Below are 14,753 nucleotides of genomic sequence, written 5' to 3'. Positions count from 1 at the left end.
TTTCTAATCATCTAAATAAAACACCATAAAGAAAAAAACACTTCTTCACATACAACATTCCCTTGCATATGTAAGAAGAAAGAGTGATTTAAAGGGCAGTCACTACAGAAAATTTTCAGAGAATAAAACTGTACTCAAATCTCTGCCTCTCTCTTCCACAGCACTGAATGGAGCCCCATGGGTCAGAAAGAATTCTTCATTAGGGAAGAAGCCCAGGCTTTCAGATCTTTCATCTCGTTCCTTACACTGAGGTAGAGTGACTAGATCTAGGTGTTGGCAAGCTTAATATTTCTTCTGCCATCATGATAGAAATTAGCTCGGCATTTACTAAAAATATGAGTTCTCAGGCCCCATCCCATGCCCCCTGGAATCTGGCTCTCTGAGGAAGAGGGCTGAGGATTCCACTTCTAATAAGAATTTTGGGTGATTTTTTTATCTTCAAGGAAGCTGGGAATATGGTCACATTGGATATTATCAGGTTATCTAAGGAAAAATGGAAGAAGTAAGCCCTAAAACCAGGATTTCTCCCCCAGAATGAAAAAAAAAATTATACATCATGATCCCCACAAAATTCTCCCAAGCTCCAGGGGGCCAGCAATGGGACCCAAAACAGGTTCTCCAGATGCAAACAATGGAGGCAAGGGGCAAAAGAAAGGGAATGATGGAAGGCAGTTTGCAGTGGCCAAGCAGGGCCCTCCTGCAAGCGCTCTCTGCCCTGGGGGCCTATAGGAATGAAAAACTGAGGACAACAATGTGGAGAGAGTAGAGGAGGAGGGCAGGGAGACAAGAGAAGACAGCAGGGCTTTCTGATCAGTCATAAGCAAAAGCAGCCTGCCATTTGCTTGGTATGATTGAGGCCAAAGTGAGCATGTAGACCAGAAGGGCTCCATCTCCAAATTCTGCCGTCTTGGCTCTGCAGATGGACTGAAGTTACCTTGGGTTATCCTTGAGACTCCATCCAGAAATGCAAAGATGTAGGGAGGCATGGTGAACTCAGCTGGACACACCCTTGGTCACCATAGCCAAGTCCTCCACAGAGAAGTGGCTTCTCTCACACAGAGATCCAGGAGGGGACACTGCAGGGGGTCACACCAGCCCCATTCTGAGGATGGTCACCATGGCAGGTAGCTATAGCCCTCCTGAGGCCAAAAACTTTTGTTCCTCAGTCCCAAGGCCCTGGACAGATGGGAGAACCTGCACAGCCAGACTGGCAGCAGCTCTGTATACAGGTACCCACCCATAGGACTACGATTTCCACATGAATAACCAAATCTGAGAGCACTGGGGAGTTTCAGGCTGTTCTTGAAATTGTTATTTCAAGAAGCAAGGATGAAAAGAACAGCCAGTGGCTGACATTTACTGAGTGTTTACTGTTCTACAAGGCTTTACACGTGATTTCTCACTTAGGTTTACAACAATCCTATGGGGAAGGTGCCACACAGATGGAAAAACAAGAGGCCAGGTAAACTGCCTTGTGTCACATAGTTAGGAAACGGCAGATTTGAGCTTTGAAGTCAGTTCTAAGTGACAAAGAAAGCCTCCCTCTTAACACTCTTGCCCTAAAATGAGAGTTGTTTGTAGTATGCAGCTTCTGAGGTGCCTCCCAATGTAATCCCCTCCCCTTGAATATGGGCAGGACCTGTGACTTGCTTTTAACCAATATGGGAAAGGATATAGGTTGTCACTTGTGTGATTTCTGTCTTCCTAGCAGACTCTCTCCATTGATTTTCTCTTGCTGACTTTGATGAAACAAGCTAAGATGATGGGGAAACCCAAGTTTCAAGGAATTGAGAAAGGACTCCAGCCAACAACCAGAGAACTGAGGCCTTAATCCAATATCCCTGGAGGAACTGAAATTCTGCCAACAAACACATGAGCTCAAGAGCAGACCTTTCTGCAGTACAGCCATCAGATGAGACTCATACCTTGGCTAACACTTTGGTTACAGCCTTGTACGAGACCCTGAAGCAGATGATCCAGCTAAGCCTTATTCAGATTCCTGACCACAAAAATATGGTTCTTATATTAACACATATTAATTGTATGAATTAATGGGATTTATTATGTTATTTCCATATATGCACACATGGAGCATGGATAATGCCCATCCACCCTTCTACCCCCAACCCCCTTCCCTTTTCACTCTTGCCAGCACCCTTCCCACTCTCTTAAAGTTCCTTCTTAATTTCTTTCTCTTTCCCCTGCTTGCTATACTTCACCATTTTTAGTGACCACTATTCTGCTTCATAGTTCCATAAGACTGACTTATTGTTTTCCCTAAACAAGTAAGAACATTGTGGTATTTGGCTTGTTTCACTCAATATAATCCTCTCTAGTTCCATCCATGTTGCTGCAAATGACAGTATTCCATTCTTTTTAATAGCTGAGTAGTATTCCATTGTGTAAACATACCACATTTTCTTTATCCATTTCCTCACTAAAGAGCACCTAGATTGATTCTATATCTTGGCTACTATGAATAGTGCTCAATAAACATGAGAGTGCCCTTATCTTTCTGGATGTCAAATCCTTGTTGGATGTACCATTTGCCAATATTTTCTCCCATTCTGCAGGTTATCCCCTAATCCTGTTGATTGTTTCCTTTGCCGTGCAGAAGCTTCCTAACTTGATATAACCCCACTAGTCTGTTTTTACTTTTGTTGTCTATGCTTTTGTCCTATCTTTAAAAAAAAAAAAAAAAACTTTGCTTATACCAATCTCTTGAAGTGCTTGCCCTATGTTTTCTTGTAGCAATTTCATTGTTTCAGGTTTAAGATTTAGGTCTCTGATCTATTTTGAGTTGATTTTGTGTATTATGAGAGAAAGGGATCTAGTTTCATTCTTCTACTTATATCCAATTTTGCCAACACCATTTACTGAAGAGACTGTCTTTTCTCCACTGTATTTTTTGGTTCCTTTGTCAAAAATCAGTTGGCTGTATGAGCATGGATTAATTTCTGGATCTCCATTCTGTTCCATTGGTCTATGCATCTGTCTTTATGCCAGTACCATATTGTTTTAGACCACCCCAACCTTTTTTGGGAGGTGGTGGTGGTGGTGGGGATTGAACCTAGGGTCTGTGCACACTAGGTAAACACTCTTACCTACTGAGCTATGTCCCTAGCCCCACCATGCTGTTTTTGTAATGGCTTTGTAGTATCTTTTTTTTTTTTTTTTAAACATTGTGGGATAGCTTTTTTCTTTTTCTTTTTTTTTTAAAGAGAGAGAGAGAGAGAGAGAGAATTTTTAATATTTATTTTTTAGTTCTCAGCGGACACAACATCTTTATTTGTATGTGGTGCTGAGGATCGAACCCGGGCCGCACACATGCCAGGCGAGCGCTACCGCTTGAGCCACATCCCCAGCCCTTTGTAGTATCTTTTGAAGTCAGGTATTGTGATGCTTTCCAGCTTTCCCCCTCCTGGCCAGGATTGCTTTAGCTATTCTGGACTGTAGTTCCATATGAATTTTAGAAAAAAAATTTCTGTTCTATGAATAAAGTCATTAGAATTTTGATGGGAATTACACTGAATTTACAGATCATTTTCAGTGGTACGGTAATTTCTTCCAATTCATGAACACAGAATATCTCCATTTTTTTTGTGTGTTGTCTATAATTTTTTCACCAGTGCTTTCTAATTTTTGTTGTAGAGATATTTCTTCCACTTCCTTGGTTAAGTTTATTCCTAAATATTTTTTTGTACCTATTGTGAATGAGATTGCAGAAATAAATTTTTTAATTGCAGGTGAACATAATACCTTTATTTTAATTTTATGTGGTGCTGAGGATCGAACCCAGTGCCTCACGGTTGCTAGGCAAGCACTCTACCTCTGGGCCACAACCCCAGCCCACAGAAATACATTTTTATGTACATGTGTGTATATTTTTTCTTTCCAGTTCTGGGGATCAAACTTAGGACCTGTGCATGCTAGGCAAGCACTCTACACCCCCTGGCCTCCAGAAATATGTTTTAAGTTGCTAAGTTTGTGGCAGTTTATTACAAAGCAATAGATAACTAATACATTGTCTTTCATAGAAAATTTACTACACACCAAGTAAATGATACATATTCTCATTTAAATTTCTCCCAAAAGGGCTGCTAGTGGACAGCATTATCCACATAGATAAGTGAGCATCTCAAGACAACTTCTGCAACCTGAGCAACAAATTTCGACATTTTTAAGGGCAAAATCAGAGAACTTTACAAACTCAACCCCAAAATTCAGAGAAGCAGACCCCAGCTTTGAAAGAGTATTTTGCCTCACCTGAGAAAGTAAAAGATATGGAACTAGGACAAAGAAGGCAGTTCCTATAAGCGTACAAATCAGTAAAAATAGAAAGATTCAAGAGAATCATAACTTTCCAACCAAGAGGCCACATTTCCTTCCCAGCAGGGAAAAGTGGAAGAATGTGTGTGCCAGAGAACAGAAAATGCCTTCATATCCAATTTTATTCTCCTTTCTTTGGTGTTCAATGCTCAGGGAGTATATTTCAAATATACTCCCATTCCTTCTTCACTGCTTTAAATAGAAAGCAGATGTTTCCGGATGGCAAAATGCTTCTTTAGGCAGACAATATAACCTACTGTTCTCTTGTATAGTCTTTTTAGAGCTGAATAAACACCAATTGCTGTTCATTGAACACATTTTGGAACCTGACAGTAATTGTCCCCAAGAATAATTAGACAGTCTGTGCAGCATATGTATGTTTGGAATATGAAAACCACTCGGCAGAGAGACCACTCTTCCTTTTTTTGGCTTCATGTGAAATGATTCTGCAAAGAACTGGCAATAACTACTTTCTACAGAAAAAAAATGATGTTCTAACTTGTCATAATCCTTCACTTGCAATGCTTAGCACTAGCCTTTTTTTCTGACACAACTCTGTAAAACCTCATGATTCTTATTTTTCCTACTTCTATTTGATTTGACTTATAACAAACTATTCAGACATTATTTTACAGCTGTTTAACAGTATTTCAAAGTCTCATAAGGTGCCTTAATTAGTCTTGAGTCTTGAATTCCTTCAAACAAGATCCATACAACAGCAAGAAAAGTTTTCCCTCACCCCAGATGGGTTAGGCATAGCTCACCCAGCTTCAAAGGCTTCCCAGGCTCTGTCCCCGACAGGACCAGCTCAAGGAGCTTTGGAACGAGCACCTAGCACTCGCCCCTCACTAGACTGGCTTCTGTTAATTTCTTCTAGCACTTCTGCATCATCTGTACTTCCATGTGTCCATGCCATTGCACTTGCCTGTCACTGGGCTCAAAATGTCCTTCCTCTGTTTGGCCTGAAGAATTTCAAGTCTTGCCATAGTATCTCGTGAGGTCTGACACATGCTCTCAGCTTTCTGTTATTGTTGTTTGTTTCTATGGTTCTTAGGATGGAACCCAGGGACTTATACATGCTATGCAAGCACTCTACCACTGAGCCACACCCCCAGCCCTTTCAGGGCACAAGCTTTTTGGCTGAGCACCCATTATAAAGGACCACCTGGTAGGCTCACCTGGCTCCTGGTCAGCACTCCAGATGGTCATCAGGCCCCCAGCCAGCAGGGCCAAGTCCCCAGAGCCTAGACAGAGAACTAGGGAAAAGGATAGGCAGACAGAGCATTTTCTCACAGATACTCCCATGCAAGGAATCAAATTTACAAGCATATTGGCATTCTACTCCCATATGAAAAACACATAAGATTACTATAATTTGCAGATATGACTGCATATCTAGAAAACCCAAGAAAATCAACTGAAAAAGTGAAAAATTCAGTAAGGTGGCTAAGTATAAGATGACTAACTATAAAATACATCAAGAGCCTTCCTATATATACAAATAGCCAGAAAGAAATTATTATTTTTTTAAATTTTTTATTTGCTCTATTTAGTTATACATGACAGTGGGATGTGTTTTGATATATCAAACAAACATACACGGAATATAACTTGCCATTTTGTGGTTGTACATGATGTGGAGTTATACTGTTTGTATATTCATATTTGAACACAGTAATATTATGTTCGATTCATTCTACTATCTTTCCTATTCCCATCCCCCTCCATTTCCTTTATTCCCCTTTGTTAATCTAGTGAACTTCTATTCCCTCCCCCGGCTTATTGTGAGTTAGCATCCACATGTCATAGAGAACATTCAGCCTTTGGTTTTATGGGATTGACAGCCTGATAGAAATTATAATGAATTTTTGTCATATATGACTCAATTTATATGGAATATCCAGAATAGACAAAACAACAGCAAGATAAAATATATTTTTTATTTCTTAAATAGGCCTCATACTACAATTAGTTGAATTACTTTAATATTTTCTTATTGATAAATGTATCTAGATGGATAATCAACAGGTAAAAACTATTTTTATTTTATTTAGTTTGCACAAGTATTATTTATTAAGTAGTTTATTGTGTGATTTCTTTGAAAATCACATTTTCTTTAAAATAAGTATATTAAAATCCAAAACATCATTAAGATTTTCATTAGCATACAATTTTAACATGAACTAGCTTCATTTACATGAGAAGAAGCTTTGTAAAGGGCTAATTCTACTGCTTAATCCTGACAGGTTGCTTGAAACACATACTTTTCCTAAAAGAAGGCTGTAACTGAGATATGAGGTTCAAAATCTGTAAAATATAAAAAACTCAGTGTCTCAGAATTCCACTTAATGAAGCCTCTGTTTGACTAGCTAGTTGTGTGAATTGCAATTTCAAATCTTATAGAAGTTCTATTTTTCCCCAAACATGCATATCCTTATAATACAATAGAGAAGACAACAAACATTAGATGTTAACTGTTGAGCCTTTTTACTTTTTAAACATAGTCAACATTTTTGTTTCTTTTTCTTCAGTCTGGAATGCATTTGATTCATTAGCTTCTGTGTTTGATTGCTAGGGCCATGTTTCCTTTAATCTTCTTTTTCCCTGACATGAATGCCATTGTTGGTTTTGGTTTCCCTGAAAACATTTTGACAGGATCATTGGTAGACATACTTATCATCACCACATCTGCCCTAGCAGAGGGCTCTCCATGTATGACATTCCTGCCCTTGTTTTTCAGATCAAGAAACCACATGCCACCGTGTCACCCCATGAGTTTAAACTGATAGATGGCTTGTGTAGCTTTCCCACATCATCATCATTGGAGAGACCTTCATTCTAAATGTTTCTCCACAGCTCCAGAACACGGTTTTGACTGTGGCTCTGACTTCTCTTCTTTAGATTCTAGAATAGCACCAGATGATTCCACATGCTTGATAACTGCATCTGGGTGTTCACCTAAGAAATCTGGTAACAAAAGATGGCCCAGTTTAATTGTATAGATGTCAAAATTTTTTATTCCTGGGCTAGGGTTGTGGCTCAATTATAAAGCAATTGCCTAAATTGTGAGACACTGGGTTCAATCTTCAGCACCTCATAAAATAAATAAATAAAATATAGGTATCATGTCTATCTACAACTAAATACATATATATATATATTTAAAATATTTATTCCTTCCCCTTCTAAGATATTTTCATCAATAACAAAATTGCCCTTAAAACATTTTAGCTTTTTGAGAAGGGAATATGCAGCAACTGCAATTATCTCAACTTTTCTACATTGGCTTTCAATCCCAGATCCTTCCAGCATTGACATAGCATAAGTAATATTCTAGGACATTAGGCATTGACTGATACTTCACCTTTAAATTCTTTAAATTATTCTACCATTCCAAGCACACACATAGATATACCATGCTCAGCAATCATATAAACACAGTGCCATTTGAACCACATAGGATTTAGCGTGCTGAGACTGAGGATATGAGCAATTTTCTCTTTTTCCTAAGAGGAATACAAGATGTGGAAGTAAAGCAGGTACCTCTGAAGTTCACATTTGTCATAAGACCACTTTCCTTATAGGTGTTTCCAATGTGTTAGTCAAGCTAATGGTGCTGCCATTATTCACCAAAATGTCAATTCCTTTAAATTTCTCTACTGCCTTCTATCTTGTGTCACTGATTAGTGCTGTTTACTCCTCCTACAATACATGGCAAGGCCCTTACTCCTTGATCAGTGTTGGGTAAAATGACTTCTATAGTTCAGAGGAGATGGCGGAAATAGCCATAATGAATTTTTTTAAATCCCTACAGGGGTGGGGGTGTAGCTCAGTGGTAGATCACTTGCCTAGCATATATGGGTTCAATCCTCAGCAACACAAAAAAGAAAAAGAAAATAAATGACACTACTTATTCCCTAGAGTACCTGACAGGTTTTAAGGAGCTCCAAACATACTTCTGATATATTTGTGGCATGCCTGTGTGATACGAGTTTGACTAAGTTCCAGGGCTGGTTCATAGTCTGAGGGTTATCCCAGAGGCCATCACATTCATTTTAATGTGCTCTGGAAAACTGCCCCAACTCTGAAAGTGATGGGTGAGTCCTAAGCAGTGGGTGAAGATCTGGATAGGGAGTTGGGGAGAGGCAAAGTTGCAAAGAAGCAAAGCCAGGAGGGAAGGCAAATATCTTCATGGGTGGATGTGGGGCTTTTCTGAGGATGTAGGATAGGTTAAAAAGTTTGTAAGGGGCTGGGGCTGTGGCTCTGTGGTAGAGCACTTGTCTAGTACATGTGAGGCACTGGGTTCAATCCTCAGCACCACATAAAAATAAATAAATTAAATAAAGGTTTTTTTTAGAAAAAAAGTTTGTGAGAGAATGAGGGAAAGGTGAGTCTTGACCAGGGACAGGAGAGAGAATAAACAAAGCTTACCAGCAAGACTGCAATGCCATTTCATATTCAAATGGCACCCCTCAATTCCTGCACAGAAACCCTTCTCCCACTTCAATGCATTCTCCCTCTAACCCTCTCCAGAGCTCAGCAAATCTGTTAGGTTTAGCAGATAAGGGGGGAAACAGGCACAAATGGTGTTCTCAGAAATCAGGACGTGCCACTGCAGCTATAGGAAGAGGTAGTAGGAGATGAGGCTCAATGTGGGCCAAGCCAGAGAGCCATGGACTTTGAGTGCCAAGCTAGGGAAATCTATCTTGGGACTAGCATCTACTGACTATGCTCTGTGCAAAAATTTACATCAAAGCTATTTTCTCTTCCAAGTACATTTCAAGGCCAGGATTGGTGGCACATGACTGTAATCTTAACCACTCAGGAGGCTGAGGGAAAAGGATGGCAAGTTTGAGGCTAGCCTCAGGAACTCAGCAAGACCCTGTCTCAAAACAAAAAATAAAAAGAGCTGGGGATGTGGCTCAGTAGTACAGTGCCCTGGGTTCAATGCCTGGTACCCCAAACAAAACAAAAGAATATATTCCAAAAAAACCACATTATGTAGGAAAGATGTTAAATGCATTTGGATAGTTTTTTTTTTTTTTTTAATCATGCAATATCACCTTTAGGATGTGGTGTTCTTCCAGGAAATAACACAGGGGCCCGATGATATGCACATATCTGTCATATGAGCTGCACACAGGCATGTAACCTACACTTACAAACTACAAACTACTTATTATATACAAACGATGCAAGAATGAACACCTTCTATTTATGATTTACTATCTATGGAAGGTATCTTTCTTAGGATTTCAAAACATATTCATGATTTTATTCATGGATGTCACATTAAACATTTACACTATAAAAACTCATACCACTGGAATCCATGGTGAACGGAGTAAATTTTAATTTTTTTTAAAGCAGTTTTATGATTCACACACTGTGCACTCCACAAGCCAGAATTGGAAAACATCCAAGTAATGATTTCTAAAAAACCAGGTGGTGAGCTGCCAGAGTTACAACAATTAATGATTTCTGGGACAGCCTAATTCAAGAGAGCGCAAAATCTTGCTGCAGAACAGTTTGTGTTCTTACTTTTGTTATAACACATCTGTGCACAAAGATTTTCACATTAATCTGCAAAGAAAAGACTTTATGCCATACCCGATGTGAGGCTATGACTTGGCAACATCATTCCTAATATTAACCAAATATGATTTTTAGTCTTTTAAGACTAAGAAAATAATGTTCTCAATTTTAAATGTTAAGGGCTTTTGTATTCGTCTACAATAAAAAGGAAATGAGATATTTGTACTAATGTACTTTGATCTTAATAAACTAAAAATAACATTCTTTGATGATTTATTCTATTACAGTTAATAAACTATTCCCATATAAATGTGAATAATCTTGCAGCAACTAATCATCTGTGAGATCATATCTTGCTGCCCACTTTACCTTAGAGTATGCTAAATCTTTGATCTGTTGATCTTCCACTAATATATCAAAATGTGTAAATTGTCTCATGGTAAAACAAATTTAGGAAATGCTGATTTATTTTCCTTTTTTTAACTTTAATTTGTTATATAGGGCAGTAGAATGCATTTCAATTCATAGTACCCATATAGAGCACAATTTTTCACATCTGGTTGTACACAAAGTAGAGTTACATCATTCGTGTCTTCATACATGTAATTAGGATAATGATGTGCATCTCATTCCACCATCTTTCCTATCATCCCCTTTGCCCTATCTAGAGTTCATCTAATCCTCCCATGTCTCCCCCAACCCCATTATGAATCAGCATCCTTAAATCAGAGAAAACATTTGGTATTTGGTTTTTGTAGATTGGCTAACTTTCACTTCGAATAATATTCTCCAACTGCATTCATTTACCTGCAAATGCCATGATTTTATTCTCTTTTAATGCTGAATAATATTCCATTGTATATATATATATATATATATATATATATATATATATATATACCACATTTTTTTATCCATTCATCTACTTAAGTGCATCTAGGTTGGTTCCACAATTTAGCTATTGTGAACTGAGCTGCTATGAACATTGATGTGGCTGTGTCCCTGTAGTATGCTGTTTTTAAGTCCTTTGGGTATAGACCAAGGAGTGGGATAGCTGGTCAAATGGTGGTTCCATTCCCAGTTTTCTAAGGAATCTCCATACTGCTTTCCAGATTGGCTGCACCAATTTGCAGTCCCAACAGCAATGTATGAGTGTGCCTTTTTCCCCTCATCTTTGCCAACACTTATTGTTGTTTGTATTCTTGATAGCTGCCATTCTGACTGGAGTGAGATGAAATCTTAAAGCAGTTTTGATTTGCAGAAAATGATGATTTTTGAGCAAAAGAGTAGCACTGTTTGATCCAGTTGAATAATTATAGCACGTGTACTAAGAATGTGTAGAAGAAAGAAGAGGCTGGAAAATACTAATGAGGCACTACACAACTCTCCAGGCATGCAGAGATAGGGGCCTGGCTGGGAGCAGTGGGCTAGTGAGATTTCAAAATGTGGCATCAGAATTTCTGGTTTAACATGTAAAGAGCTTGAAAGTCGCCACTCTATCTTTACTAGTAAAAGGTGAACAAACTCAACAATCAACAATGTATCTTGACTCTATCACAGAAGTGAGGTCACAGGGCAAACCACAGCACCCCCCTCAGGAGAGACAGAGAATCACAACTTACCAGAGCAAGAATCCATAAATGGAAACTTTTGTGAGAATCAGTACTATGGCTGAAAAACCTGCACTGTAAATGGCAAACAGTATTCAGCTTGCTGTATGCCAATCTGAATTAAAACTCCATGAGGACACCATCATAGGGGTGCTGCCACACTTTGCCACACTTTTGTTGCTTTTACTTCTAGAAGTCTACCAAGTTCTTATGAAAAAAAATCAAAGAAAAATTCCCCCATGCTTCTAGCTGGTAGAAAGGAAAGTAGCCGTTCTAAGGAGTTGTGGCTCAGTAGTATAGTGCTTGTATAGCATGCGTGAGGCACTGGGTTCGATTCCTGACCCACATAAAATAAAAACAAATAAAATTCACCGGAGCTCTCTGTTCTTAAAAGGTCTGTGCTCAGGAGAAACTAATTCACCAGAGCACAATCTGCTAGAGGTATGAGTAGAGCCTCACTGACCTTTGAAACTGGAAATACCCACCTCTAGTACCCTCTGGTCTTCTGAATGGACAAAGGGAAACACCCTCCTCCAGCACCCTCAGCCATCTGGACCCACCTAAAAGGGCCTGAGAAGCACTGGTGAAGTTCACAGTGCAGGGGCACAGGCCCACCCAGACTGAGGCCTAACCACAGGACTATAGAACCTTCCTCTTCCCACACAGTACCACATTACTAAAGGCCCACTTGGAGCAGTTCCTTTTACACAGTACATCATGTTACCTTTCAACAAAAAATTACAAAGCTGGGGCTGTAGCTCAGTGGCAAAGTGCTTGTCTGAATGGGTGGGGCACTGGGTTCCATCCTTAGCACCACATAGAAATAAACAACAACAACAAAAAAAGGCATGCTATCTATCTACAACTACAAAAATAAATAAATAAATAAATAAAAATTTAAAAATTACAAGGCATACTTAAAATGAAAAAGAAGAATTTAATTTTTTATTTATATATGACAACAGAATGCATTATAATTCTTATTACACATATAGAGCACAATTTTTCATATCTCTGGTTGTATACACAGGATATTCACACCAATTTGTGTCTTCATACCTGTTCTTTGGACAATAATGGTCATCATATTCCACCATCATTAATAACCCCATGTCCCCTCCCTTCCCCTCCAACTCCTCTCCCCTGTCTAGAGTTCGTCTATTCCTCCCTCTCCCTATCCCACTATGAATCAGCCTCCTTATATCAAAGAAAACATTCGGCATTGGTTTTTTGGGATTGGCTAAATTCACTTAGCATTATCTTCTCTAACTCCATTCATTTACCTGCAAATGCCTTGATTTTATTCTCTTTTATTGCTGAGTAATATTCCATTGTGTATATATGCCACTTTTTTAATCCATTCATCTGTTGAAGGGCACCTAGGTTGGTTCCGCAGTTTAGCTATTGTGAATTATGCTGCTATAAATATTGATGTGGCTATGTCCCTGTAGTATGCTGTTTTTAAGTCCTTTGGGTAGTGAGATGAAATCTTAAGAGTGGTTTCGATTTGCCTTTCTCTAATTGCTAGTGATGATGAACATTTTTTCATGTATTTGTTGATTGATTGTACATCATCTTCTGAGAAGTGTCTCTTCAGGTCCTTGGCCCACTTGTTGATTGGTTTATTTATTTATTTATTTATTTGATGTTTAGCTTTTTGAGTTCTTTATATACCCTAGAGATTAGTGCTCTACCTGATGTGTGAGGGGTAAAGATTTGCTCCCAAGATGTAGGCTCTCTATTCACCTCTTCTGCTGAGAAGAAATTTTTTAGTTTGAGTCCATCCCATTTATTGATTCTTTATTTTAATTCTTGTGCCACAGGAGTCTTATTAAGGAAGTTGGGGCCTAATCCCACATGATGGAGATTTGGGCCTACTTTTTCTTCTATTAGACACAGGGTTTCTTGTTGTATTCCTAAGTCCTTGATCCATTTTGAGTTGAGTTTTCTGCATGGTGAGAGATAGGGGATAAATTTCATTTTGTTGCATATGGATTTCCAGTTTTCCCAGTACTGTTTGTTGAAGATGCTATCTTTTCTCCAGTACATGTTTTTGGCAACTTTGTCTAACATAAGATAATTATAGTTTTGTGGGTTAGTCTCTGTGTCCTCTATTCTGTACCATTGGTCTACCAGTCTGTTTTTGTGCCAATACCATGCTGTGTTTGTTACTAATGCTCTGTAGTACAGTTTGTGGTCTGGTATAGTGATGCTACCTGCTTCACTCTTCCTGCTAAGGATGGCTTTAGCTATTCTAGGTCTCTTATTATTCCAGATGAGTTTCATGATTGCTTTTTCTATTTCTATGAGAAATGTCATTGGAATTCTGATCAGAATTGCATTAAATCTGTATAGTGCTTTTGGAAGTATGGTCATTTTGATAATATTAATTCTGCCTATCCAAGAGCAAGGTAATCTTTCTACTTTCTAAGGTCTTCTTTGATTTCTTTTCTTAGGGTTCTGTAATTTTCATTATATAGATCTTTTACTCTTTTGTTAAGTTGATTCCCAAGTATTTTATTTTTTGAGGCAGTCAGAAAAATTAAATATGTAGGTATAAATTGAACAAATAAGTAAAAGATCTATATGAAGGCCAGGCTCAGAGGTGCATGCCTGTAATCTCAGTGGCTTGGAGGCCGAGGCAGGAGGATTTTGAGTTCAAAGCCAGCCTCAGCAACTTAGTGAATCTCTAACAACTCAATGAGACTCTGTCTCTAAATAAAATACAAAATAGGGCTGGGGAATGTGGCTCAGTGGTTGAGTGCCCCTGAGGTCAATACTCAGTACACCTCCTCTACATGAGGAATAGTATAGAACTCTGAAAGAAATATCAAAGAACCAGATAAATAGAGATTTTGTTGATTCTGTTGCTAAAACCAAATACCTGATACTGGGTATTTTATGAAGGAAAAAGGGTTATTTAAAATGCTACAATTGGAGATTCAAGAACATGGAAACAGCATCTGCTCAGTTCTAGTAAGAGTTTCAGTGGTTAGGTTACAGCATGACAGATGGCATTATGGTGGAAGCAGATGAGAGAGGGAAAGAACACATGATGAGACAGGAAGCTAGAGGGAGATTCAGGAGCCAGACTTGCTCTTTCATAGCAACACACTCTTCCCAGAACTAACTCCCTCCATGAGACCAGTATTAATCCCTTCCAATGGCAGTGTTCCCAGTGACCTAATTATCTTTCACCAGACCCTACCTCTTAAAAGGTTTCACTACCCCTCATAGTATAACACTGGGGACCAAGCTTCCAACACATGAACCCTTGGG

The 14,753-nt window shown here is 38.7% G+C and overlaps 1 protein-coding gene and 1 pseudogene across 3 annotated transcripts in view; both read right to left on the bottom strand.

Moving 5' to 3' along the window:
• The window catches only part of Homer2 (homer scaffold protein 2), a 99,140-nt gene that overhangs the window by 37,413 nt on the left and 46,974 nt on the right, over positions 1-14,753 (bottom strand). The gene's annotated exons all lie outside the window — the stretch shown is intronic.
• LOC113182303 (hydroxysteroid dehydrogenase-like protein 2) lies at positions 6,617-7,894 on the bottom strand (annotated as a pseudogene).

The sequence above is a fragment of the Urocitellus parryii genome, chromosome 6 (genome assembly GCF_045843805.1).
Source record: "Urocitellus parryii isolate mUroPar1 chromosome 6, mUroPar1.hap1, whole genome shotgun sequence".
Lineage (NCBI taxonomy): Eukaryota > Metazoa > Chordata > Mammalia > Rodentia > Sciuridae > Urocitellus > Urocitellus parryii.
The sequence above is the reverse complement of the archived record's forward strand: the minus strand, read 5'-3'. Positions and strand labels throughout refer to the sequence as shown.